This window comes from Culex quinquefasciatus, chromosome 2, assembly GCF_015732765.1.
Source record: "Culex quinquefasciatus strain JHB chromosome 2, VPISU_Cqui_1.0_pri_paternal, whole genome shotgun sequence".
Lineage (NCBI taxonomy): Eukaryota > Metazoa > Arthropoda > Insecta > Diptera > Culicidae > Culex > Culex quinquefasciatus.
Genome location: NC_051862.1, coordinates 148,637,262 through 148,662,484, shown reverse-complemented (window position 1 = coordinate 148,662,484; position 25,223 = coordinate 148,637,262). Strand labels below are relative to the sequence as shown.

The following is a 25,223-nucleotide window of genomic DNA, read 5'->3' as shown; positions in this document are numbered from 1 at the left end:
AGAGAGGAAGCAAGATTTATGTTTTGAGCAGACTTTGTTGGAATGAGATGGTGGGGGGAGGGGGGGGGGGGGGTAGACAGATCCACCCGCCCCCCTCCTCCGCCTTTCCCTTCCTCATTGTGATGATAGTTTTCACTCACGTGAGGAAAACGAGAGTCAGTGAGTGTGATTGTGTGTGTGTGTGTGTGCGAACGAAATGGAGAAGGAAATTACGATGAGGTTGCGAGTTTTTGGTGCGTTTGATCGCGAAGAGAGAGAGGGAGCAGTGTTACAAAGCTCTCGCGCACATACGCGTGCGGGAGCTTTTGTGTGAAGCTAGCGTTTGTTGGTGTGATTCACGGTGAGTGAAAGTGAAGCGATCAGTGGGTATTGTTTGTTTTTTAATTGCAGCATTTTTTATAAAACTTTCGTTTTTAATTTTGTTTTACTAATTTTCTAAAAAAATTCATGACTTTCAATTCATTTTATTTTCGATTTTCATAATTTATAAGCATTTAAATTGCTATGAAAAAAGTAAAATCGTTGTCCAGGAAAAAAGAAAGCTTTGTAATCTTAAGATGACCTAAAATAAGATATTGAATCAGCTCCAAGGATATTATGCTGAAATTTAATATTAAATTTGATTATTTTCTTAAAATATTAGTATTTTTATTGGAATTTGTTGATAAATACTCACGTATTAAAACAGTTACAGTTAGTTAAAGGATTCTTACCTGTAAAGAAAAAGAAAAAAAATTAAATAAGTAGAAAAAGAACGGATGTCAACAGGATAAATCTACATAGAAACCCAAATATGCACAAAAATCGAACTTTGGACACTTTGGCTCAATTCTGAGGACAGATTCAGATTCAGCCGGGCAAAATTACATGGATAAACATAAATTTTAACAATTTTCGTATTTCGTTAGGGTGGTCCCAAATGGTTTTCCCATGAAAATAAGACTTTTTCAAATGAAGTTATCTCGAATTTTAAAAAGAAACACCTATGAGACTTTGTTCAGCATTTGTTGTGCTAGATATTCTCTTTCAAATGCAATGCTTAAAATTGGCATGCGCCTTTTCGAGAATCTCTTTATTACCTTTAAATGGCTGTAACTTTGGACCTTTAAGTCCAAATTGACTTTTCAAAAAGTAAAAATAATTGATTTCGAAGGTTTGCTAAGATGCTTTTTATAAATCTGGTCGCTTTTACGTAGATGACGAGATAAAATTTTGAAAGTTGCCTGGATAGGCAAGCCTAACAACTTTCCAGAAAATTCTCAAAAATATTCCTGAAAAGTTAGATTTTCAATATCACCCTAATCGTGAACCACCCTTATTTTAAGCCAAACCAAAAGTTGCCTTTTTCATTTGTAACAACTCTTGTGAAGACACCAAAGCTCCAAAACTTCACCATTTTTCGGAAAACCCTTTTTTGCGATCTGGACCGCTGTGCATTGCTGAAAAACTCGCTTTTAATACATCATTACACTGCCCCTGATCGCATAAATGTCCCAACAGCAATGCTTTCATTAAAAAAAAAATTCAAAATATTAATGATATTTTGTTCTTTAATATTTTTTCGAGCAATCCCAACATTCAAAAATTGTAAAAAATATTGTTATTTTTGGGTAATTCTCCGCCAACTCACACAGCAGTTGCCCCGACCCCTCTTCGATTTGCGTGAAACTTTGTCCTAAGGTGTAACTTTTGTCCCTGATCACGAATCCGAGGTCCGTTTTTTGATATCTCGTGACGGAGGGGCGGTACGACCCCTTCCATTTTTGAACATGTGAAAAAAGAGGTGTTTTTCAATAATTTGCAGCCTGAACCGGTGATGAGATAGAAATTTGGTGTCAAAGGGACTTTTGTGTAAAATTAGACGCCCGATTTGATGGCGTACTCAGAATTCCGAATAAACGTTTTTTTCATCGAAAAAAACACTAAAAAAGTTTTAAAAACTCTCCCATTTTCCGTTACTCGACTGTAAAAATTTTTGGAACATGTCATGTCATGCGAAATTTAATGTACTTTTCGAATCTACATTGTCCCAGAAGGGTCATTTTTTCATTTAGAACAAAATTTTTCATTTTAAAATTTCGTGTTTTTTATAACTTTGCGGGGTTATTTTTTAGAGTGTAAAAATGTTCTACAAAATTGTAAAACAGACAATTACAAAAATTTTGATATATAGACATAAGGGGTTTGCTTATAAACATCACGAGTTATCGCGATTTTACGAAAAAAAGATTTGAAAAAGTTGGTCGTCATCGATCATGGCCATTCATGGTCACCCGCGACAGACACGGACGACGAAACAAAGAGAAACGCAAAAAGTAACTTTTTCAACTTTTATGACTATATATCAAAATTTTTGAGTACGCCATCAAATCGGGCGTCTAATTTTACATAAAAGTCCCTTTGACACCAAATTTCTATCTCATCACCGTTTCAGGCTGCGAATTATTGAAAAACACCTCTTTTTTCGCATGTTCAAAAATGGAAGGGGTCGTACCGCCCCTCCGTCACGAGATATCAAAAAACGGTTTCGTGATCAGGGACAAAAGTTACCCCTTAGGACAAAGTTTCACGCAAATCGAAGAGGGGTCGGGGCAACTTTTCCCGATTTCGTGTGAGTTGGTAGAGATTTACCCTTTTATTAATTTAAAATAGATAAAAAAAAATTGCTTAATATATCAAGCACAGATCTTTAAAAAAATAAAACAAACTTTTCATCGAAACATGTGGATTTTTTTTACAAAAAATCAACTCAAAACAGTACCGTAAAACGGGGTGACTCTGATAGGTTTGAATTTTTTCAGCAAACTCAAGAGTACAAATTAAATACGAACGGAACGGTATGGGACCATTCTGACCGTGGTAGAGGAGTGTTCAAAGTTGTAGAAGAAGTAAATATTTTTTTTTTGAAAGGTTCAAAAAGTTAGTTAACTATAATTAAGAAATTGTTAACAAATGTAATTATTGTAATATTCCCAAAATGTCATGATTCTCTCAATGAACATGATTTCGTAGCGGAAAATGGAATGTAATTATGGTTTCTTTTGACAATTCTCTAGGAGAATGTAAAATTAGTTTGTAAATAGTTGATATTATGTGTTTTTAAAATAGAATTCAGAAAAATCTCAAAATGTATAGGCATTTTCAGTAGAACAAATTTCATATCAAAAGTGAAAACTTTGTTTGTTGTTGTTTATTTCTATTGAAAATTAAATGTTTAATGTGGAAATGCTATCTTTTAACAGTCTCGCAATTATGTAAATAATTTGATACATCTTGTGATGGATTATACATTTTTAAATTTGAAATAATACATTTTCAACATTTGTTGTTTGGGTCGGATAATCGAATCTACAAAAGTTTATTGAAAGTAAATTTAATTTAAATAGAAAATTACTACAGAAACAGTCATCACAACAAGCAACTAAAGAATGTATTTGAAAACAAAAATATATTTCAATATGAAATCATTTTCATGCATTTTTTGGTTAGTTGATAAATATTTTGATTTTTAATGAATTTTTGATGCAATTTTTTATCACTATTTTATTTTTGTCAGATTTGTTATGTTTTGAAAACAAATGATTGCATATCAACTGTTAGTACTATAATGCATTTCGAATGGAAAAATTCTGGATTGATTTTTTTTTTGGTAAAAGTCTGGATTGATTTTTTTTCATCAGCTTAAATCTGCCAATGTTGACCTCAAACAATATTTTGTTTTTCAAAACATTTGTTTAGTCACATGAAACATGTTTAATGAATAAATCCAAGGCATTGAAAATATTTTTTAAAAAGCTTTCCTAAATATTCACAATTTGTTTAGCGAATTGGTTTGGCGAATTGCTTTGGCAAATTTTTAGATCGAAACATAATTAGTCTACAACCAGTGTGCAATAAGGTCAATATCTTCTCTGAGAGCGAATAAATGCAACCGATGCGTTTTTCGAGAGAGTCTATCCAAACTATCCAACTAGCTGTCACGTATGCTTCAGGATATTGACACCAGGTGTCAGTTTGAGAATACAAGCTCTATGAACTTTAAAGCAAAATAAATTATGATGTAACAAAATAAAAAAAAAAATATCATAAAAAATATTAGCCAAAAATTAATTAATACATATCATAATAAATCAATCAATCAAAAAATCCAAAGCAAACGACAAATCCCAAAACAACCCCATCCCATTCGGTTCATGCCAAAGCTGTCAAAAGTTCACTGACAGTTCGGATAAAACACAAACACACTCTACCGGTGTAGGTCACGACTCGCGCGGGAGAGCGCCAGTCTCGCTGACCCAGTTCCGGAGTGCGCATGTCCCGGCAAGGTTTTGTACTCTTCGCCTGTCGTTCTACTAACCCAAGGAGGGGGAATGGAGGTTGACAGGATCAAAACAACCCCAACAAAACAATAACCACCCCTTTCTGCTTTGGAGTGTTTGAAATGTGTGTGCGTGTGGAACTGTGGCAGGTATCTGGCATGGGTTGTTTTACGCCCGATTTGACAATGCCTCTTTGGAAGAGAGAGGTGACGGAAGGGGTAGGGGGGAGGGGGGGGGAAGGTGGTGGTTAGGATGTGAGGGTGTGTGTCTTTTTGCGGCGTTTGGATCTGTCTGATGAAGTGCGGTTTAATGGAAGGGTGACTCTTTGTGGGGAGAAAAAAGTTCTCTTACAGATGCAGTCACACAGGGTTGAAGTTCAACATTTCGACTGTCAATCTAGCAAAATTCGGTAATTTCTGGAGTTTTTCTTGAAAAGGTCCAATAAACAAAATTTTCAGTTTTTGCTTTTTGGGTGTTTTTTAATACCCCTGGCTCAAGGCGGTTCCAAAAACACCCAAAAAGCAAAAACTGGAAATTTGGTTTATCGGACCTTTAAAAAAAACTCCAGATTTGTTTGTTTCATTTTGGTTTGTTCAATTTCTTTTCCTCTTGTATTATTAGTCTGACTCAATTTTGTTTGTCTCAGTTTGGCGGAACTTGCGATTTTTGTCCCAATTTATCGCATTTTAGTTTATTCGTATTCACCGTCAAATGTTTTATTTTTATTTTGCGAAAATCGGCCACATTTTCTTTCAGTTTGTCTCAATATATCCTAGTTTTTCTTGGTTTATCTTAGTCATAGACTGTGTGCAATGCTGTCTCAGTTTGGTTCAGGTTTTATCAGTTTATTTTTCCAAGTTGTCTTAGATTTCCTCAGGCTGTCTCTGAATATCTTAACCTATCTCAAGCTGTCCCAGTCTGTATTCTATGTTTCAATTTGTTTCATTTTCTATCAGTCTTAAACTGAACACAAACTGTAACAAGCAAACGGACTGAGACAGCTTAAGATGTTCTGAGGCAGACTGAGACAAACTGAGACAGAACAATACAGATTGAAACAAACTGAAACAGGCGACACAGACTGAGACAGCTAGAGGCAGCTTAAAATATTCTGAGGAAGACTGGGACAACCAAACAAGCTAGATCAATCTGAAACAAACTGGAACGTACTGAGACAAGCTTAAGCTTATCGTCAACTAAGACTTTCCGAGGAAAAATGAGACAGAATGGAACAAACTTGAACAAGTTGTAACAGATTTATGCGAAATACGTGTACAGTAAATGTTGAATGAAACAAACTGAGATAACCTGATATGAACTTGAACCAACTGTGATAGAAAAAATTGAGACAGAAAACAAAGGCTCAAGCAAACTGAGACAAGATAGACCAAGTCAGACTATGAAAGCCTAAGAAACTGAAATTAACTTGGTAGACTTAAAAAAGAGTGGAACGTCGAAACAACTGAGACACTGAGACAGACTTTAAAAAAGTGAGACAAGACAGCTATGCTGAGACGGACTGTGACATTTTGAACCAAACTGAGACAAACTGAAAGCAGACTGACACAAATTATCACTAGATAGATTAACACAGACTAACAGAAAGAAACAATCTGAGACACTGAATGCAGACTAAGAAAACTGAGACAAAACTGACGGAGACAGACTAGTTCAAACTGAGCCGAACCGAGACTGAGCGAAAACTGCATACTTGAGCAGACTGAGAAAAAAAAAACAGACTAATCTAGATTGAGACAGACTGAGACAATCTGAACCAAACTAAAAGAAGGGCTCATCTGAGACAAACTGTAGCTGAATGGACTGAGAAAGGCAATACAGAATGAAACAAACTGAGACAACCTGAGACAACTTAAGATATCTAAAACCAGCCTGAAACAACCTGGCACAATCTGGACAAAACTAATATAAACTGAAACAAACTGAGACAGCCTAGACAGCCGGTCAAAGACAGCCAATTATATGTTAAGAAAAACCAAGGAAAACTGAGACAGAATGAGACAACCCGAAACAAAATGTGACAATTGTACCATAAAAGATTAAATTTAAACATCAGTACAAACTGGAATGACCGGAGAAAATATGTCTAAGCCATACTGACTGTGGCATACTGAACCATACTGAGACAGATTGAAACAGACTGGAAAAATGCGACTAGACAGACTGATACAGGCTATACATAATGAAACAAACTGAGACAGAGAAAACAGACTATAAAACTGAGACAAACATATTGGGACAAACTGGGCCAAAATTAACTAAACTGAGACAACCTTACACAGGCTGGAACAAACAGCACAAAAAAAACCGGATTAAATAAACTGAGCCAGGCTCTACAGACTGAGACAGCCTGAGACAAACTTAAACAAACTGAGACAAGCGACAAGACAAATGGATCCAAACTGAGGCTGGACATAATTAAAACAATATAGATTGAGACAAACTGAAACAGACCAAGCAGAATTGAATAAACTGAGACAAATAGTAAACACTCAGACAGGATGAGACAAACTGGCCCAAACCGGGAAACTAAAGCAGACTGGAACAAAATGTAACAAGATAGACTGAGACAGTCAATGTAGATTGAACCAAATTGAGACAAAACAAAGTGATCCAAGCGGATACAACCTGAACCAAACTGAGACAAACTGAAACAGACAGGAACAAATTGGGACATGACAGACTGAGACATTCAACGCACTGAGACAGAAAACAATGACAATGAGACAAACTGGGTAAAACTAAAACCAACCGATACTGAGACCAAATGAGAAAAACTGAGACAAACCGTGATAGACTGAGACAGAATGAGACAAATTGAAACAAAAATTGAAATTAAACTAGTTTAAAATTACAAAAAAAAAATCAGACTATTTCGAGACAGTGATGGTAAGCCAAGGGTTTGTAAGCAGTCCTAGCTTTGTAGCGAAGGCAAACAAGACAAATGTCCTTTGATAAGCGGCTTGACATGCCTCACGACCACGAGTAGAGGCTGGTGGCGTAACGGATGAGCTGAACAATATCAGCGACACCAACACTAAAGGGGACGAATGGATTTGCGTGCTCGTAACGATAAACGGTTTGCATGTTGGTAAAGTTGGGTTCACTCAATTGCTGTCAATAGAAATGGTTGTTGGTTCTTCGATTGTGCGTTATCGAAGGGTTACACTATTTTTGTAGGTTTTTATCCCTGCATTGATCGTATTTTTTTCTTTTTTATTTCCTGAATTAAGCTATTTCAGAATTTTAAACACTAAAAATTCCAAAGTTACACCTCGCCTCAACTCCCACGAAAAGCTCACGGTCACTGCCCTTGCCCTAGCAAACTGCCACCCTTTTACAAAACCGTTTCCATGTTGTTCCTGCGATACATAAAAAATGCATAACTCAGTTGTTTACTTGCCATCCAGCATCCTCTACACACGAGACATGGGAAAATAAAGTTTCACAAATTCTACGAAACTTTTCCATTTGCCTTCGTGTGAAGGGATTTGGGGGAGGGGGAATCAGCTTTTTATTTTCTCATTCTGAAGCTTGTTTTACACAAAATAAAGCTTAAATTAACAAAAAACAAAATTTTATCGCAAATCTGTTCCCCTTAAAACTTTTGGCGAATAAATGTTTGAAATTTTGGTAACAATTTTATTTTAATTTTCAATTCTAATTTTTAAGGTGCATCCTCCCTTGTTAAAGCCATATCGTCGCCGTAGTGCTAACTTGTCGTACGTGCATTTTGGGCCAAATTGAGTTAAGAACGCCATTTTGTGTCGCTCATAATGCCTCACCTTTTGACCTTCACAGATCCTCCAAATTCGATTTCAATCCTGAGATATTCAATAAAAACCGAAAAGAAATTGTGCATTTTTGTCACTTTACATTTAAAGTAGTTTCAAAATGAAAATGAAAATTGATGTAAGTGCAACAATTGGTCAAAGGGATTTCAGGTCAGAACGCGTTTGACGCACGTACAAGTTAGACTACCGTAAACATTTGTAATTATAACTCGGGACTCCAGCAACCAACTTCAATCAAACTTCGGGACAATGCACAGAATGGTCACCCAAACAAAACGTGTTTGTTATTGTTTACATTTGCGTGCTTTCGTTTTTATTCATTCAAGGGTAAAACATTAAAACGCGTTTTTCTCCGATCGTCGAAATGGCGGGTGCGTCAAGATAGCACGACGACGTCGATATGACGCATTAGGAGCGGGGTTCAAAGTTGAAAGAAACGCTTTCAGGCTTTGGCGGACGGCATTAGGATGCCGACGACATCGCAGGATCATCATAAAATTCACCTGTCACCCAGTTCTCGCATCACCTTCTTCAGCTCCGGTGTTTATGGCAGCATCCTGAAGGCGGGATTTGCGTCTCGTTCAGGCATCACTGAAGCTTCTCGACGACGACGTGATGAAATTGTTAAATATTGTCGCGGTCTAGCGACGAACTATCGGAACTATTCCAATCAATCTGGGACTCGATTGACTCGATTGAGGTCGTGCTTGATTCTCATCCATTTATGCATGAAGGGATCCAGTTTGTGATTTTCATTTTCACCACCTCCAAGGGAGTTTCTCTCTCTCTTGGTTCCAAGAATTGTTTACTGGAGGATTCCTCTCGAAACCAACTTGTTCAAATCAAAGTCAAATTAAACAGAGCGTTTCAACTGTAAATAGCACCATCATCAAGCTTTCAATTTAAAGGGAAATTTTCCGCCCAAAAAGTTTTCCCCCCGAAAGCCGTCTTCGCAAATACTTGAACCCATTTTAAACTTTTCAATCGGAAGGGAAACTTCTTGGCAACTGGAAGTGGAGCCGCCAAGACAGGTCTAAAGGACAAGTACAAATAGTTGGTAACGAGCTTCCTCCGGGAGCTGAGCTGGCGAGGGGAAGGCGATGCGAATAACGTACAACAAAATCAGTCTGTTGTTACATTTAATTAGATCACTTGCCGCTAGCTCGGTTGGAAAACACGGAGGGTGGTTTACCACACGAGTGGGTGGTTGCACGGTCGGGAAACAACATTCTGTACTGTTGTTGTTTGACATCGTAATGAGATTGGAGAACGAGCTTGAATTGTGGGGAGATACACTGGAAGAATGATGTGGAGCAATGCAAAATTTTGATCAACATTTTGTAAATGGCTCAAATAAAAAAAAAATTTTTTTTTTTGAATGTCTTCAAAGATAAACAAACAAACATTCAAATCCGCAGAGCCATGGGACGGTAATTCTGCCTTGTTGACACTAACATTAAAAGAGCACGTAAGAGGTACAATTTTTGAATCTCTGATTTGTTATCAGAAAACATATTAACTGGCAGATTTTTTAAAGAAATCAGTTTATAAGTTTTACTCTACAAAAAAAAACCTTTTTTCACTTATGACAACAATGTGAAATATGAACAGAAGCAAAAAAAAGCCTGCAATAAACATTTTAACAATTTCGAAATAAACTCCAGCTTAGGAAATTGGATACATTCTAGACTGTAACACTTCGGACAACTTTTTTGCATTTTTTTATTTGGCAATCATAAAAAAAAATTTATGATCAAAGAGGCAGTTTTGCATCATTCGTTTGCAGCTGTCCTAGGAAAACATTTATAAAAAATCGGTATCTTGAATGGATTCATATGATCAATTTTGTGTTTTCAGCAAAGTTAAAAAAATTTATTCACGAAAAATAGTAACTTTTCAACAAATCAATTAAATCAGTGTTAAAGTACCAAAAGATGTTGGCCACGGTATAACCCAGGGGTTAGCTCAGTCCAGGTGTAGGAGAAGTCTCCCTGGGTCCTGTCCTGGTGGATTCGATGGTAGGCAGTTGGACTCACAATCCAAAGGTCGTCAGTTCGAATCCCGGGGTGATTGGAGTCACAACAATCGTCCAAGGGGTCATTCTTATGAGCAGTTCTCTCAGATTTCGATCATTCCTTTTTTTTGTATTTTTTAATCCGACTGAAACTTTTTTGGTGCCTTCGGTATGCCCAAAGAAACCATTTTGCATCATTTAATTCTCCATATAATTTTCCATACAAATTTGGCAGCTGTCCATACAAAAATGATTTACGAAAATTCAAAAATCTGTATCTTTTGAAGGAATTTTTTGATCGTTTTGGTGTCTTCGGCAAAGTTGTAGGTATGGAAATGGACTACACTGAAAAAAATAAACACGGTTAAAAATTTTTTTGGTGATGTTTAATTTAACTTTTTGTCATAAAAACTTGATTTGCAAAAAAAAAAAAACACTTTTTTTATTTTTTCATTTTTTGATATGTTTTAGAGAACATCAAATGCCAACTTTTCAGAAATTTCCAGATTGTGCAAAAAATCTTTGACGGAGTTATGAATTTTTTAATCAATACTGACTTTTTGAAAAAATCGAAATATTGGTAGCAAAATTTTTTCAACTTCATTTTTCGATGTAAAATCAAATTTGCAATAAAAAAATACTTAAGTGAAATTTTGATAAAGTGCACCGTTTTCAAGTTATAGCCATTTTTATGTAACTTTTTTGAAAATAGTCGCAGTTTTTCATTTTAAAAAATTAGTGCACCTGTTTGCTCACTTTATTGAACTTTGTTGATACGACCTTTAGTTGCTGAGATATTGCAATGCAAAGGTTTAAAAACAGGAAAATTGATGTTTTCTAAGTCTCACCCAAACAGCCCACCATTTTTCAATGACGATATCTCAGCAACTAATGGTCCGATTTTCAATGTTAATAGATGAAACATTTGTGAAATTTTCCGATCTTTTCAAAAACAATATTAAAAAAAAATTTAAATCAAGACTAGCATTTTAAAAGGGCGTAATATTGAATGTTTGGCCCTTTTGAAATGTTAGTCTTGATTTGAAAATTTTGAAAATATTTTTTTCGAAAGCATCGGAAAATTTCACGAATGTTTAATATTTTAATATTGAAAATCGGACCATTAGTTGCTGAGATATCGACATTAGAAAATGGTGTGTTGTTTGGGTGGGACTTAGAAAATATCAATTTTCCTGTTTTTAAATTTTGCATGGCAATATCTCAGCAACTAAGGGTCGTATCAACAAAGTTCAAAAATGCAAAATATAGAGAATTTTCTCAGCTTTTCAAAAATATTTTTTCAAAAGTGGGCAAACATGTGCATTTATTTTTGAAAATGAAAAAGTGCGAGTATTTTCAAAAAACTTACTCAAAAATGGCTTTGCCTTGAAAACGGTGCACTTTATCAAAATTTCACTTAAGTACTTTTTGATTGCAAATTTAATTTTTACAACGAAAAATTAAGTTGAAAAATTTGTGCGACCAATATTTCGATTTTTTGAAAAAATCAGTATTGATTTAAAAATTCATAACTCGGTCAAACAAATTTTGCACAACCTGGAAATTTCTGCAAAGTTGGCATTTTATGTCCTCTAAAACATAAAAAAAAATAAAAATTGTGTTTTTGTGCAACTCAAATTTTAGTGACAAAAAGTTAAATAAAAAATCATCAATACTTTTTTTAAGTATCATTTTTTTTCAGTGTAGTTCATATCCATACCTACAAATTTGCCGAAGACACCAACCCATAAAAAAAATCCTTCAAAAGATACAGAATTTTTGAATTTTCATACATAGTTTTTGTATGGACAGCTGCCAAATTTGTATGAAAAATTATATGGACAAACTAATGATGCAAAATGGATTCTTTAGGCATACCGAAGGTTCCAAAAAAGTTTCAGTCGGATTAAAAAATACAAAAATTTGAATTCTAAAAAAAATACCGATTTCGTAGAGAATTGCTCAACTTCAGACCACCGGGTCTATTATATCCAGTATTTTGTAAAAACGCTTAAACTGAGCATGAGCATGGTTGACTGCCAATGAGCTGCTACTCCGTTATTGACAGATCAGCTGAAGTTAAACAATGAATCAAAAATGATCAGTGGGAGCCAACCATCCGTTCACTGTTTAACCTCTGAAGATCCCTACTTTATTAGTCAATACCGGCGCCCTCCCAAGAAGCCTGCAGTTCAACGAAAGGGAGGAATGTTAGTCCGATAGTTGAAGTTGCAGACTCATCAAGCACATAGTTTTTCGCTATAAACTTGTTGATACCGCTTGAGACCGTTGAATCCACAGCATCTCCTTCAAGCATTACGCGATTAATATTTTTTTGGGTTAGTAGGATAAGGTATTGGCTTTTCTGTGCCTCCCGAGCTACGGCGCTATGGTTAGGACTTTCATAAAAGACCCGTCGGCGAGCCTTCCGAGCAACGATGCTATGGGAAGGTCTTTTTGGTTAACACACAAAGTCACTCACACACAATTATTTCACTCCACTATTAATTAATCCAAAATGTCAGTGCGTCTTTCGATCATTATATAGAAATGGCTTTTTCACAATAAAAAATAAAACCTTATTAAAAAAACTATACACAATTTACTCGACGCCGTGCCTTCCGATCAACGATGATATAGGAAGGGCTTTGAAAATCACAAAACAATTAATTAAGATCACCAAAAACAATCACAAAAAACACCAACTACTCAACGAAAATTACGCTTAAGACACAAATAATTCAGTACGTCATGCTATTATTCGATTACCACAATCACTCACCCCATACGAATAGCGACACAAAAGCACACAAAAAAATTAACCTGCATAATCACGACTTTACGTCCCCACTTCAAGCGCACCAATGATACTATTATTCGATTACCACAATCACGCACCCCATACGAACAGCGACACAAAAGCATAAAAAAAATAACCTGCATAATCACGATTTCACGTCCCCCACTCGAACAGCGACACAAAAGAGACGGAAAATAACACGAAAAAACAGGACTGCGCGTCCACACAGGCACCGCACTACTGATGCCATTATTTAATTATCTATTTTGTAAAAACGCTTAAACTTATCAAAAACTCTAACGTAATTAATTTTTTTAAATAATTTTGTTTTATTTGATAAATAAAATTTGGTAAACAATGCACTATTTTTCTTACTCTGTGTCTGTTTTATTCGAAACTAATGAAAAATATCCAAATATTGTGCGGTAACAAGGCTAAAACAGCTGTCCCAATTCGCCCCATGCATCCCGTTTCATCCCATCATTGCAGAAATAAATTTATAAGGAAAGTTTCCTTTGAATCTAAAACATTAATTTAATGCATGATACGTGAAAAACTTATTACTGATCTTCAGTATTTTATTGATACTTTCTCGAAAATGCTTATCAAGCAAATTCTAAATTCTGTTCACATTTAAAATCCTCAGACAAGAAGACCATCCAACCCAATCCAGTACCGTCAATTTCAACTCTAATTGAAATCCGTCCCAAGATCCTATTTGATAGGTTCCAAGGAAAGTGTTTCGCCATCGCCAGCAGCTCAATCCGGACAGAATGAGTGGGTGCGAGAAAATGGCCACCACTCGGCACACTCCTCAGTCTTCAAAACGGGAACCGATCCGAAAATACATTATTCATCACGGTTCGATTTCGTGCAACCGGGATAAGTGCGTCGTCACACAGACTGACGGAATTAATCGCGAAAATCGTGAAAACACTCGTTACGTCGCGGACGGGATAGTGGGAAAAGAGGGGGATTTTTTGGACAAAGTTATTTGTGTTATGAAATCATCATCATCATGATACTGTAAGTTCCAAAAATTTTGACCACTTTTACAGAAACCAACTCCCACAGTGCACTCTAAGCTGGCAGCCGATGAGATCAGGATGAAAGTGAAATTGAGGTAATTGATGGCTCATGACTTAGAGATCTGGTCTGGCCGTCGCCGGCTTTTCTTTTCCCGCTAAGGTGAAGAGTCTCTGGCGGCGAGGGTGATGGAGCAGATCCGCGGGTGTCAAGAGATCATCACACGAATCGCGGGATGATTTTGCACTATTCTGACGTGATGAGCACCGTGCTTCGGTTGCGTGGGATCAGTAGTGACTTGGCCATGCTGAGTAGATTAAATGCTGGGAAGGATGGAGTTTTCATGAATTGAAACCAAGGTTGATGAGTCAGAGTGTTGGAATAGGTCGGGATGAGTTGTGTATTTTTGAACAAAATATTTAGTATCAGCATAACACTATTTCCAAGATGAAGATTCAATATTTCAGCCCAAAGAGTCACATCTGTTGCTGGCATCAATTTGACAACCTAAAATCTCCAAGAAGTGAAGAATGGGATTGATATTGTGCAAATTTCTAATTGAATTCCGACCCTTGCCAAAAGAACGAAGCCCTATCCTGTGAAACTTTTGGCAGAACAGATTTCAGCTCAAGTTCATCGAATGCATAATGGAACAAGTCCCCTGCTTTGGCATTCTTGCCCTGCAAGACTCGGTGTTCCATGAAAATGGTGCAATTTGGCGATTGTTGCACCCAAATTGACCTAAACTTCCACTGAATCCAAAAACTTGCAAATTACCTCGCTCTAATAAAAACTTTTGCAACTTGCAATTCAATCCGAGCGAGTTTCACTTTTCAAAAGGAGATCACACACATACAAGGGGGCACATACAACGCATGCACACATACACCAAAAAGATAAATAATGCAAAAATTCGGAGTTCGGAGCACAAGGCAAGGGGCTTCGATGCACTCACTCGATGTCGTGTTCCTTGATCTCTCGTTTTATGCAAATGCACGCGCGCTGCACACGTGTGCAATTTTTAGTGCCCAGCCAGCATGGACGAAATTTGACACTGCTGCGAAGAGTGATGACATGTGGGACTGTAATCGATTCTGCCAGGTTGAAGAACGGTAGTTTGAGTTGATTTTGTTGTCATGAGACTTGCATATAGTTGAGTTTCATGCCAAATTTTCAACAAAAAAAAAAAAACGAAGAAAAAAAATTGTTGAAGAAAAAACGAATGATACTAAAGAACTGGCAACACTGATAAAAGTTATGAATACTTCAGTAAAAATCCTTCCTTTTCTTGGGATTTGATACTCTTAAAAATATATTTTCAGTTTTTTGTTTAAATCAAGCCTAATATTATAAAACCTTCAAATTGATTTTTTTAACTCTCGAAGAATATAAGGTTTGATTTGATTAGAAATTGTGCAAAAGTTGAACATTTTAACATTGACAATCAATCCACTTCTTAGATATTGTTATCAAAAAATATAACATAGTAAGTCAGGTGACGCTGAGAAAAATATTTTTTCTCAAAATTGTATCATTTAGAACCTGTATCACCGCAACTAGCAATCCGATCAACGAGGTCTTAGAACGTTTGGAGAACTTTAACTGATTCAAAATTTATAAAATTAGTTTTTATTCGTTCAGCTTTTTTTTTACTTCCTTACAACTTATTACAAAAAAAACAAATTTAACAAAAACGTTTAAAATTAGAGTTATAAAAATTAAAAAGGCAAAATATTTAAATTTGATTGAAGATTAAGAAATCGTACTAGTCATAAATTTTTTTGTTGAAAAATAGTAGGCTTCGCCAGAAAAAATAAACTAAAGGCATGATTACAGTTATTCTTTTGTAGAAATCCTCAAAAAAAATGCAAAAGCTTCCTAGAAGTTTCCAATTATATCCAAAAGACGGAAGTTAAATTTAACGCCATCAGAACCGGAACGCTAGCCATTTTTTTAGAAAATCAACCCTTTTCTAAATATACTATTTTTTTACTAACTTTTGAACAACTTAATTACAATCCTCAAAATCAAGCTATGGGATCCATAACTAGAACGAGTGGAACAAATCTAGAGTACTTTTTTTTTTGAAAAGGTCTTATAAATATTTCTAAAAATTTACATTATTAATCATGTACCATAAAGTATCATGATAAATGATGTATGGGTAATTCTCCACCAACTCAAACAGCAGTTGGCCCGACCCCTCTTCGATTTGCGTGAAACTTTTTCCTAAGGGGTAACTTTATCCCTGATCACGAATCCAAGGTCCGTTTTTTTATATCTCGTGACGGAGGGGCGGTACGACCCCTTCCATTTTTGAACATGCGAAAAAAGAGGTGTTTTTCAATAATTTGCAGCCTGAAACGGTGATGAGATAGAAATTTGGTGTCAAAAGGACTTTAATGTAAAATTAGACGCACAATTTGATGGCGTACTCAGAATTCCGAAAAAACATATTTTCATCGAAAAAAACAATAAAAAAGTTTTAATATTCTCCCATTTTCCGTTACTCGACTGTAATTTTTTTTGAACATGTCATTTTATGTACCTTTCAAATCTACATTGACCTAGAAGGGTCATTTTTTCATTGAGAACAAAATTTTTCATTTTAAAATTTCGTGTTTTTTTTCTAACTTTGCAGGGTTATTTTTTAGAGTGTAACAATGTTCTTTAAAGTTGTAGAGCAGACAATTACAAAAATTTTGATATATAGACATAAGGGGTTTGCTTATCAACATCACGAGTTATTGCGATTTTACGAAAAAAAAGTATTGAAAATGTTGGTCAAGTTGATAATGGCCGTTCATGGTCACTCGTGACAGACACGGACGACGAAACAAAGAGAAACGCAAAAAGTAACTTTTTCAAAACTTTTTTTTCGTAAAATCGCGATAACTCGTGATGTTGATAAGCAAACCCCTTATGTCTACATATCAAAATTTTTGTAATTGTCTGCTCTACAACTTTGTAGAACATTGTTACACTCTACAAAATAACCCTGCAAAGTTAGAAAAAACTTGAAATTTTAAAATGAAAAATGTTGTTCTAAATGAAAAAATGACCCTTCTGAGTCAATGTAGATTCAAAAAGAACATTAAATTTCCCATAAAATGACATGTTTCAAAAAATTTTACAGTCAAGTAACGAAAAATGGGAGAATTTCTAAAAGTTTTTTAGTGTTTTTTTATCGATGAAAAATACGTTTTTTTTGGAATTCTGAGTACGCCATCAAATCAGGCGACAAAAGTTACCCCATAGGATAAAGTTTCACGCAAATCGAAGAGGGGTCGGGGCAACTTTTCCCGGTTTCGTGTGAGTTGGTAGAGAATTACCCGTATATTTGCATTAGATTTATTGGAAAATTACATTAGTTTTAATTCTAATTCTTATTCTGATTGGCAAATGGGCATGAGAAGCTCGCCTTGGACATGGATTAAATTAAGTATGTTTTCATAATAAACAGCAATTACGTGCTGTGTAAATTTACATTTTTTTGTATAGTTGTGTATAAAAAGTTGGAGAAACTAATAACTTTGAATAAAACTTCTATTGACCAAAAAATAAATGCATAATCCCACCAATCATTAAGAATTCTTTTTATACGTGCCATGCAAGTTTCAGATGCACTTTTAAATACAGCAATTCCATTTGAAAAGAGCCTAAACCAAAAAAAAAGTTCTCCGATCGGGCTCAAAATTTTTCTGGGGGTTCCTTGGCCAAAATAATTAGACCCGTATTTTTTTGTTTGGCCATTAGGGTGGCCTACATCGTGCTAGGGTGGTTCAAAAAATGGCAATTTTCGTCATTTTCGCAAAAACCACTTTTTCTAAAATCATATCTCCGCGCCATTTCATCCGATTTTAGCTGTCTTAGACGCAAAGAAAGGTGATGAGTTTGGCTATTTGGGAAAAATAGTAAAGTTCCAAAATCTAGCTTAACTATTGAAAAGTCGTATGAAAACTTAAAATGGCGTTTTGACCGTGTCTGGACCCAGAGCCTATGTCTGAAAATATTTTTATCGGATTCCTCGGAAAATTTCACATAACATATCAAAAATTGGCGATGTCGAACCGTACGTTTCGAGATATGATTTTTGAAAAACTGCGTTTTCGACGCGCCACGCGCAAAAACGGGAAAATGACGAAATCGGCAAAAATCAACTTTTTCCACTAAAACTGCGATAACTTTAAAATTTCAGCGATGACCTATAGATGTTATGGTACCAAAAGTTGCGTCTCTCAATTACGAAAATTTTGGTACCCAGACATGTATAGGTCATCGCTGAAATTTTAAAGTTATCGCAGTTTTAGTGAAAAAGTTGATTTTTGCCGATTTCGTCATTTTCCCGTTTTTGCGCGTGGCGCGTCGAAAACGCAGTTTTTATTTTCAAAAATCGTATCTCCAAAACGTACGGTTCGACATCGCCAATTTTGATATGTTATGTGAAATTTTCCGAGGAATCCGATAAAATATTTTCAGACATAGGCTCTGGGTCCAGACACGGTCAAAACGCCATTTTAAGTTTTCATACGACTTTTCAATAGTTAAGCTAGATTTTGGAACTTTACCCAAATAGCCAAACTCATCACCTTTCTTTGCGTCTAAGACAGCTAAAATCGGATGAAATGGCGCGAGATATGATTTTAGAAAAAGTGGTTTTTGCGAAAATGACGAAAATTGCCATTTTTGAACCACCTAGCACGATGTAGGCCACCCTAATGGCCAAACAAAAAAATACGGGTCTAATTATTTTGGCCAAGGAACCCCCAGAAAAATTTTGAGCCCGATCGGAGAACTTTTTTTTTTGGTTTAGGCTCTTTTCAAATGGAATTGCTGAATAGTTTTATTCTGACACCTTTCATTAATTTAAAAATGTTTTAAAAAAGGTATGAATATGAAAACCTCAAAAGATCACGCATAGTTTCCCGTAAGTTTCGACAAATTCCCTCTGTTTATACACCCAACTGGTGGTCGCATGATTGTGATGCATGGCGGCATGAAAGTATATCAGAATCTGCATGAAAACTGTCCTCATGCATTTTTTGCGATATAGGGGTATGACATTTTTGCCCGTTACCGACAGTTATCGACATTACCGACGGCTTTTTGGTTGTATTCCACCAAAAAAAAACCTAAGCAGAACGAGGATTGAACCACTAACTTCTTGGTTACTGATCCGACACGCTACCACCACGCCATGGACGCTTGATGAAAAGTGAGTGAAAGAGCACCAACATATGCTTCTCTTTGGAGTGTTGCTCGGGGACGGGCCAGCTTTATATGTGTTGGTGAGAACTGCAGATCGCTGAAATGTTTACACGCGGGCAAAAATGATCTAGGGGCTTGCTGCAAAAAATGTTATAAAATATGACATTTTCTGCAGCAAATCCACTGTTGCAGATTTTGAGATATATTTTTCCTTTGGGTGTAATTCATCAAAACCTTGCCCAGCACCTGTCATGCTTTCCATATTTCCAAAAATTTTGCCTGAAACAACCGTGAATCAAAACCCCTTTACCGAGAAAACTTTCCCGATTCCCCAAAGTATCCATAAAACACCCCACCCCCAAACATAAGAGGCCACATGATTTAAAGAGCCTTGAATGTCGCCCCTTTTTCCACCATTTTTAAAGGTGAAGCTCGTATTACTCCGCGACAAGAATGACATTTGAGCGCGATTCAATCTGGAGAAATTTTGGTCGTACACGCTTTCAAGCGTAACTAACTTTTGAGATAGTAGCTATTTTATGCTGCGAACGCCCACTAAAACTGACTCTCAAAAAGTGAGTTCAAGCTTGAGAGCAACCACAGCCGGAGAAGGAAAGTGGGTGATCGCATAAATCTTTTTTTGGGTGCTTTATTATATGCTAATATAACTAGTGTATGTTTGTGGATGAAAAGAGACCCTTAAGCTCCCCATACTAAATGTGTGGAGTAAAGATTAAGGTAGCACAAACGTGAATGACTAACTGGCTGTTGTGAGCATGAAGACGGAGAGTTGAGTAAAAATAACCATAAATCACACCAGGAGTAATGAGCCGTTTTATGATTTGTACGACATGTGAATTTTTTGTGCTTTTTTAAGGTTCTCAAGTCGTGAAATTGTAAAGTTTTGAGCAAATTGAAGTGCGTTACACTGAATATTCAATACACAAATCTTCTTCGAAGAGAAAGTTGCACCGCACTCTCAATTTGTATGGAAATTTTGGCAATTCAATTCACGCGCGACGGACTCCGCTATCCGGATTTGCCATCCCCAATCATGTTGGAAAATGAAGTTTCATTCATGAATTTGCAGCAGCAATCTTGTCACTCACTCAGTGCAAGTCGGCGAGCGAGCGAGTTGGCAAGCTGCAAACACACAGTCTCCCAAGGACGTGACATCCATCATCACGTCCAACTGATGGCGGCGGTGACGGTGGAATGTTCACACATTGTTGGGAAAAAGGGCACTGAAATAAGTTTGCACTATTGTTGCATGACGCTTTGAGATAGCTTTTGTCTATTTATTTCTTATCAATATTTTTTTAAACTTCTTTTTTAGCTTATGTTTTTGAAAACATTAGTAAACTTTATTATTTTTGAATGTACAATTGTTCAAAAGCTTTTTTCATATTTTTTAAATGAGGTTTTGGATGACTTTTACAGTCACTGTGTTTTTTTTACACCCAACCGGCGGTCGCATGATTGTGATGCATGGCGGCATGAAAGTATATCAGAATCTGCATGAAATCTGTCCTCATGCATTTTTTGCGATATAGGGGTATGACATTTTTGCCCGTTACCTACAATTATCGACAATACCGACGGCTGATTGATTGTATTTCAAAAAAAAAATCTTAAAAGAACGAGAATTGAACCATCAACTTCTAGGTTGCTGATCCGACACTCAACCACCGCGCCATGGACGCTTGATGAATTGTGAGGGACAGAGCGCGAACATATTGTTCTCTCTGGAGTGTTGCGCGGGGACGCACCAGCATTCTATGACGGTGTATTTTTTAGAACAAACTAATGATAAAAAATTCGGTATGTCTGATATTTGGCACCGTGAAAGAAGGGCTCTTTCCCGACATTTAGCGGTATATACCGAAATATTTCGTCGGGGGGTCTAGTGCAACTTTTTTTTTGAAGATTATATTTCGATTTTATGGGATATTTGTTTAAAAAAGTCACAGGAAATCGGTGCATTCGTGTTGATATCACTCAAACTTCTTATGAATATGCCTTGGGGACTCTATCCAACTATATTTGACCAATATTTGACCTCCAATAAAAAAATCGAACCAAATTTACCAGATTTCTAGCTTTCTTTCAAATAACCCCAAAATCCAAGCTGGAAACCCCGATACGACCGAAAGTAAATCTTTTCTTTGTACAATTTGTCATGAAATAACAGCAACACATTGCCCGGATACAAATTTGAGCATTAAACAATGCAAAACATAGATTATTTATTTAATAACCTGTTTATTAGCCAATACTGCCCCTGATCGCATAAATGTCCCATATGCATTTTTATCGATTTCGAGTTGTTGATGCAGTTTGGTTCAAAATTGTGTGCTCTTTCGAAAGAGCCTATAACATCCAGAACTTTGTTCAAGAAATCAGGAGGAAATCCAGTTTTTTCGCGAAAACTTAACACGTAGCCTTATGTATGGGACAAACTTCAAATGCGTTTTTCTCAGCTTACTGTTTTTGCATATGGGACATTTATGCAAACATGGGCAGAATAGGTTCCGAAAATTATTTTTTCAATCCTCGGCCACATAACACCATTATATTTTAAAACATTTTAGAATCAATCACATTGTAGAAAACAGTTTTGTGAACAAGTTCCATAAAAAAGTATCACTTTTGGTTCAATATAAGCAGAGATATGCCCAATTTCCTGGAATAAATAGTGCCTTTCTCCAAAATTTTCTTAATTTAATTACCTTTCACATGATGGGCACTGCCTACTAAGATATTTTTTATGATGATAATATGTTATTAAAACGTAAAAATTATAACAAGTTTTGACGAAATAAATGAAATTATTCTATAGCATTCATTACAAATCTCAGTAGGCAAAACCCATCTTGTGAAAGGTAATTAAATTAAGAAATTTTGGAGAAAGGCACTATTTATTTCAGGAAATTGGGCATATCTCTGCTTATATTGAACCAAAAGTGATACTTTTTTATGGAACTTGTTCACAAAACTGTTTTCTACAATGTGATTGATTCTAAAATGTTTTAAAATGTAATGGTGTTATGTGGCCGAGGATTGAAAAAATAATTTTCGGAACCTATTGGCTAATAAACAGGTTATTAAATAAATAATCTATGTTTTGCATTGTTTAATGCTCAAATTTGTATCCGGGCAATGTGTTGCTATTATTTCATTACAAATTGTACAAAGAAAAGATTTACTTTCGGTCGTATCGGGGTTTCCAGCTTGGATTTTGGGGTTATTTGAAAGAAAGCTAGAAATCTGGTAAATTTGGTTCGATTTTTTTATTGGAGGTCAAACATTGGTCAAATATAGTTGGATAGAGTCCCCAAGGCATATTCATAAGAAGTTTGAGTGATATCAACATGAATGCACCGATTTCCTGTGACTTTTTTTAAATAAATATCTCATAAAATCGAAAAATAATCTTCAAAAAAAAAGTTGCACTAGACCCCCCGACGAAATATTTCGGTATATACCGCAAAATATCGGGAAAGAGCCCTTCTTTCACGGTGCCAAATATCAGACATACCGAATTTTTTATCATTGAGGTCTCGAAAAAATACACTGTGTCTATGTGTTGGTGAGAACTGCAGATCGCTGACATGTTAACACGCGGGCAAAATTGAGCTATGAGCTTGCTGCAAAAACTGTTAGAAAATGTAACATTTTCTGCAGCAAATCTACTGTTGCAGATTTTGAGCTATATATTTCCTTTGGGTGTACAAATGCCAGCCTTATAGTTAATTCTCTTCATCAATGTTTTCATAATTAAAGTTAACGAATTTTCAAACTCACAACTTCTTCATGAGGTACGAAAACACTTTGATACCAAGCTCAGTTAGGTTCCAATAAAAAGTCAATGTCACCCAGTTTGTTGCATTGTTAATTCTGAAAAGTAAAAAAAAAAGCATTCTTCGCAAAAATTCCCAGGAGTAATTGAAACTATGGTTTTTCAAGTTGACATCAACTGTTAACACCATTATCTTAAGTTTATATCAATCGAGTTTACTTGAAATCAACCATTTGAGAGTCGGGAGAATTCAAGCTATTTATTACCTACTTACAATTTGAAGATATTCGGACTGTAGAACTTACCTAGAATAGAAAAAAAGAAAAATATTAGTTTTTATTTTACACACAAAAAAAAATGAGTTTGCGTAAACCTGAACAGAGTTCATGCCAACGGGAACCAGGAAGCATCGCACCATGAAAGTGAACAGTTTTATTCCTGGTTCCCGGTAGCATGAACTTGACACTTTTTGTCTACTAAAACATATAAAAAAAAACGGAGCGGGTAAAGTTTGTCTAAATCGATGATTATTTTTTTAAATGACACAATTGTTTTTTTTCTGAAGAACTCCAATCAGAACCTCAAACTTTGCGGAAGATACCATCAGGGCTGAGCTGTAGGTTAGTCGAGGTTAGTCGTCGACTAACAATTTTTTTAACAAAATTGTCGCTCTCCTTAAACCATTTGGCGCCCTTAGCAGGGCCCAAGAGAAATTTGCAATTCCTCAGTCTTTTCAGTGAAACTTAATTCTGTTAAAGGTTTGAGTAGGAGACATCTTAAATACGTTTGCTGAAAATCTTACATTTCAAGAACAAAACCTGTGTTTGTAGCAGCTATATATGTTTGGGGTACGTTTTTCACCAACAAAGATTTTTCAAAAATTCAACCTTTAGTATACTCTTTGAAAAGGGTCGATCTTTGAAAAGGGTCGACTCCACTGCTGAGTGACTTGTTTTATTCATTTCTTAGTATTTGAGCATTATTTCAGTTTCAATTTTAAAACGATTCATCAAATTTAAACATATTTTTGGAAAATGTTGGTAAGGTATCTGAAATTCTTCGTAAAAAGTTTTTTTTTCATTTAAAGAATTTTTGTGCGGTAGAAGTATTTTTTGTGTAATCCAAAAACGAATAACATATTCCAAAACATTCAAGTGAGATACGGTCTCAAAACAGTACATAAATATCACTTAAGTGGTCTTAACTGGAGACAGGGTTGCCAGATCTTTGATGTTTTGGACTCGTTGGAAAGGTCTTCCGATTACCTAACCAACAGTGGGTTGGATTATGGATCCGGATATAGTTTTAAGACATTTGAGTGAGATACGGCCTCAAAAAAGTACATACATAACACTTAAGGGGATTTAACCCGAGACAGGGTTGCCAGATCTTCAATGTTTTGGACTCGTTGGAAAGGTCTTTCGATATCCTTACCAAAAGTTGGTTGGATGATAGATCCGGACAAAGTTTAATACATTTAAGTGAGATCCGGCCTAAAAAAAAGTACATAAATATCACTTAAGTGGTCATAACTCAAGGCAAAGTTGCCAGATCTTCAATGTTATGGACTCGTTGAAATGGTCTTGCAATTACTCAACCAACGACATGACGATGTTTGAATCGATTACCGGTCACTTATCCAACATCCGGATTAATACAAAAACACATTTTTATACATAACTTTTGAACTACATATCGAAACTTCATGAAAATCAATAGGTACGTATGTTACCTTAAACCAAATCGAATGCAACTGGTTTGACCAAAATCGGTTCAGCCAGTGCTGAGAAAACTCAGTGAGAATTTTGGTCACATACACACACACATACACACACACAGACATTTGTTCAGTTTTCGATTCTGAAGGTAGGTCTACGAGGTTTCTGTGAAAAGTTCATTTTTAGAGCAGGATTATAGCCTTCCCTCAGTCCCTCACTAACAAAACAACGTGATGATTCAATTCAGTGCAGACTGTCACTTTTCGCACAGTATCCACTGATTCGATGATAAATTGCGTCAGTAATGCCGCGGCACTTAGAGGTACTTCCACTCAGCATGCATTTACAAATCTGATTCTATCCTGTGTGCACACATCACACATAACCTCAAAAACATGACGTATGTGGATTGATTGTGATGGACGGTTGTGTGCGCTTTTGTTTAAGTTGTGAGTTGTCTCCGGTGATAAAAAAATAGAATAGAGCTTTTTTATCTATTCGCATTAAATGGAACTAAAAGTGCATTT

At 35.9% G+C, this 25,223-nt stretch overlaps 1 protein-coding gene across 3 annotated transcripts in view; it reads right to left on the bottom strand.

Annotated features, from left to right (window-relative positions):
* LOC6038935 overlaps positions 1-25,223 on the bottom strand; it is a 285,422-nt gene that overhangs the window by 67,106 nt on the left and 193,093 nt on the right. The gene's annotated exons all lie outside the window — the stretch shown is intronic.